This window comes from Cinclus cinclus, chromosome 1 (assembly GCF_963662255.1).
Source record: "Cinclus cinclus chromosome 1, bCinCin1.1, whole genome shotgun sequence".
Lineage (NCBI taxonomy): Eukaryota > Metazoa > Chordata > Aves > Passeriformes > Cinclidae > Cinclus > Cinclus cinclus.
The window spans coordinates 27,797,467-27,802,465 of record NC_085046.1 but is presented as its reverse complement, the minus strand read 5'-3'; positions in this window follow the sequence as shown (position 1 = coordinate 27,802,465).

The window sequence follows — 4,999 nt, the reverse complement described above, 5'->3', positions numbered from 1 at the left end:
GTTTGGACTTCTTTCACAGCCAGTTCTGGACAGCAGAATATGAATTAGTGTTGTTTTGTGCCTGAGCAGCCTCCTTGACTGCTGCTCTTTACGGTTCCATCAGGAAGTGGTGAATAACTTGTGTAAGAGTGTTTTCAAATGTAGAAAGATCCTGGAGGCTGCTTGTGCACCAGCACTAAGTTAAAATTTTAATTTAGGATCCATAAGATGCAAGATATCATTCCTGGGAATAGTGGGAAAAAGCACATAAACTCACCTTTTTTTTTTTGTTTTTGTAGTAGAAGAGGAGTGTGTTAAATCTGCACATTCCCTGAACCTACGTAATTAGAATACGCAAATATCATTTAGTTGTTAACTACTGATGTCTTCATATATATGGAGAAATGGACTTCTAGTCATTACCCTTTTCTGCTTACATAATACTCAGGAGACTTAAGGGGTCTCTTGGCAGCATTAAAGCCTACAGAGAAAGGTAATTTAGACAGAAGATAACTGTTGTGTTAAAAGGAAAGCATTTCCAACATTTCGGAAGGGCCATGGAAGAATATGATGAGGTGGCTGTTGTTAGTTTTGCAGATCATTATCAATGATTATCAATAAGGTTTTTCTGTAGATCTTTTTTACTTGGGCCTAGAGGCTGTTCAAGGAAAGATATTAATGTTATTTTCTTGAAAATGAGGGATTATTTTTCAAAGACAGGAGTTATCTATCCGAAAGACTAGTTTAGGAAACAGAAATGGCCATATTCCACCACATAAAAGGCAGAGCATAAGTGGAGTTGGAGCTGAACTTAGAAAGGGATGCAAAGAATAACAAGAAGTGTTTCTATGGGTATGTCAGCCAGAAAAGCAAGGTTGAAGAAAGCAGATGAGCAAGGCTGGCAGACCATAACAAATGAGGGGGAGGCTGAGATGCTCAGCAACAATTTTCTCTCAGCCTTCTATGGCAGTCTCTTTCCACATCTCTCCAGCGGATGGACTGCGAAATGAGGACTAGTGGAAAATTAAGAGGGACCTTGACAAACTTGGTAGGGGAGTCCAAGGTAACCACATGAAATTCAACAAAGCCAAGAGCAAGGGGCAATCCCCAGTATCAGCACAGTCTGGGGGATTAATGGATGAAGAGTAGTCCTGCCAAAGAAGGTCTTGGGAGTGCTGGTGGATAAGAGGCTGGCCATGAGCTGGCAGTGTGTGCTCACAGCCCAGAGAGCCAAACATGCCCTCGACTGCATTAAAAGCCGCGTGGCCAGCAGAGCAAGGGAAGGTGTTCTGCCCCTTTACTTCACTCTCATGAGAACCCAGTTGGAGAGCTGTGTCCAGCTCTGGGGTCCTCAGCACAGGAAGGACAGTGCCTGTTGGACCAGGCCCAGAAGAGTGTTACAAAGCTGATTAGAGGGATGGAGAACCTCTCCAAAGCAGAGGGAATTGGACTGTTCAGCCTGGACAAGAGAAGGTTCTATGAGAAACCTCATTGGAGCCTTTTAGTACTTGAAAAAGGCCTTAGAAGACAGCTGCTGAGGGATTTTTTTTGCAAGAGCATATAGTAATAGGACAAGGAGTAATGACTTTAAATTATTTAGGGTAGGTTCAGATTAGATACTTAAAAGAAATTCTTTACTATGAGAATGAGGAGGCACCGAATCAGCTCGATCAGAAAAGTTGTGGAAACATTCAAGGGTAGGTTGGATAGAGAGTCAAGCAATCTGGTCTAGAGGAAGGTGTCCCTTGGAACAAGATTATCTTTAAGATCCCTTCCAAATCAGAGCACTCAGTGATTCTATTATAAAAACTATTAACTTGCTAGAGATATCATTTTAGAGTCTGTCCACAGGATGATGATGTTTGCTTGACAAAAGAAGTTCTTTGGCTTATCGTTTTTCTTTGTCTCCTTTTTCTCCCTTCCCCCTGCTTTGTGTTGTTGAAAGGTAGCAATATATTACACAATTTTCTGGTATAATGACGGTACTCTGAATCAATAAATGAATCTTCATGTTGCACAAAGGATACTGAGCAATTTTATTTCATAATAGGATGCAGAAATGCCCATACTTTGCATTTCCTGCCCTTACAGTGGTTTTTGGCTTTCAAAGTCTCCATCAATATAAAGAAAGTAAGAGTCAAGTGAGATACAAGAAGCAGTGAAGAGACAAGAAAACTAATGATAAGGTAGGAAGCAGACAGATCTATACCAAAGTTCAGGTTACAATCATATGTCTGTCTCCATGCATGATGACATCCTAACAAAGATGTAGGAAGCTGCTTTGGAGTGCAAAAGGATGTTTTTACTTGCCTTCTGTCTTCATGTAATTATTCTCGAAACCTGGTTGTAGAACGTTCATTTTAATATTGGAATTAGTAGTATTTTATATTTCTGTCTGCAGTATCTCCCCTCATATTCTATCCAGTTGCCTTTAATCTGTGGGCCAGAGGATGAGTTGTGTGCAAAGATGAAAGGTTTGAGGTCATTTATTATGGAAAACTGAAAATTCTGAAGAAATGTTAGGGTTTCTATAAAAACTTAATGCCCAAAGAGAGAGATCTCTGGATAGGGCAAGAAGTAATGTGATTAGTTCAACCATCAAGAACAACAATCTTACTCTGAGGGACAGTTAAGCAGTGAAGTAGTTTGCCTAGGGAGGCTGTGGATTCTCTGCTGCTGGAGGTTTATAGAAACTGGTTAGACAAATATGTTAGGTGTGGGGTTTGTGCCTCTTGTTACTTGGAACAGAGGATGGACTTGACAGCTCCTGAGGTGTATTTCAGCTCTGTTTTTCAATTTCTTCTAGAAAGGTTCCAGGACAGCCTGTATGAAAATCATTACTAAAAATCTATTAAAACAATTACAATCACTTTACCCACCAAACCATCTCTTTTAATTTTTTTCAGAGATGGCTTTGTTTATTGTAGCCTGATAGGTTTTATTAAATTGATGCTTGTCATTTATCATTCACCATCTGGTCTCTCCTAAGTGTTTATATATTGATTCCTTTGTTACTTAAATCTGACCGGGTAAGAAAAGGAAGTAGTCATTTTCTGTTCAGAAAAAAGAAGAAAAGTTAACCAACACCTGTAGCATGGCCCCTGGAGTTCTTACCACGTTTTTATGTTCATAAATCTATCCACCATTTTCAGAAGTCTAGTCAGAGCTGCTTTGCTGTCCTGAGCAATCCCGCAAGTCTCACCCTACAGCAGCCTTGTGCCATGCAGTTGGCATTAGATACCCTTGACAGGATTTACATAACCTCCACCACCTCTGAGAGGAAGTGTTTTCTTCAAGCTGCACTTGAGGCCCTTACAATATCACGAGTTTTAGTCCTTCTCACATGGACATCTGTCACACAGACATTTGTTCTCTCTAGCGTTAATATGAATGTCTTGAACCCAGAAGTATTATATTGTAGAGTAACCCTAAGAAAACTGGAAAGGGGGAAAAAGACAAGAGCAGGTTTTCTCAGCTAGCTAGAAGAACTTGAAAATAGAAGAAAATTCTCAACTGAAATCCGCTTTAGATTTTATAAACCATTCATGTGAAAAACATTTCTTAAGAATCTTTCATACCATCAGTTTTTTATAAGTGAAAGCTGTGATAAGCATTTTACACAAAAAATGGTCAAAGCTTTTTCTGTTCTGAAAAAGGAAACATTAATTTGAAAGATAAAAGAACAAAAACTAATGAGAATTTTATGATGTTATTTCATTGTGGCATTTTTTGTTATTCTTGTCTCTTACAGTTTGAGTATCCATTCTCTAAGACTGGCATTCTCAGTCCTGAAACAGAGAGCTAAGTGTTTTTCCAATTTGAAAATCAGATCTGTATTAACTTTTTGCCTGAGCTAGGCATTTCTTGCATCATGTGTTTACAGTAGCACTATATAATTAATAATATTTGCATTAACAAAAAAATTCCAGTAGTTAAGATTTTATTTCTGCAAGGTGGGGTAACTTTAGAACCTCTTATTGCCATCAGATGGTAATGTACCTGAAAACTGAGTGGATCCTGTTACAGATGCTGTAAAGAATTAAAGAAATTCTTGTGGATTTGTCATTTAAAAGTAGTGAGTCCTATTTCCATAAACAGGTATTTTACAGGTGTTTGATTGTTCTAATACAGCATAACCATCCAGGAAAACTTGTTCTTCTTAATTGAATTACTGAACATTCAAATATTAACTAATAAAGCAGCTTTGATTTAAAAATTACTGTGGCACATTTCTAACAATTAATTACTATTATCTACACAGAAATCAACTCCATTCCACTTAACTGCGTGCCACAAAATTGCATGTTGTCTGAAGGCTTTCCTTTGGAATAAATGATGTAAAGCAGGAATATGTAATGTTGAGAACTGAGACTTTGAAATTTGCAATGAAGGATATTGAACATAGTATGAGATGTAGCGATATTTGTTTGCAGCATGGAGACACACCCGGGATAAGAATATACAGGTCTACAACATCTATGCTATTTTCATGATACCACATGAATATTTCAATGGAACTCAGCTCACTTTCCTTTGCATATCCTCAACGATTTACTCTGGACATGTCCAGTGGAACAGAGGACTTGCAAGGTTTTGAAGCCAGTTAAAGCGAGTGCATCTTGAGAGGATCAAACCCTTCTGGTGCCTCAGAGCCTGAGAATTAGATGAAAACTTCTCCAAGTTGCCTGATGTCCCTTCATTTTAGCCTTGCTCTTCAGGGAAACAGCAGTAAATTGGATTCTTAAAAATGCCTCTGTCACAGTGTGCATCCTCCCAATGAAACAGTAAGAAGCTTCTTATCATGACTGGTTTATATTAATTGTTAAGAATTGCTGGAAGCATGTTTATGATATGACACAAGCTAAGATAGTTGAATATTCAAAACTAGTGCTTATGCTCTTTTCTTTGGCCTATGTTTCTTTTCTAGATTTTATGGGTAAGAGAACAAAACACAATAAATCCCTGTGTGAGACTTAAATAGGTAACCCTTTATGCTAAATTGCTAACCTTCTATTAATGT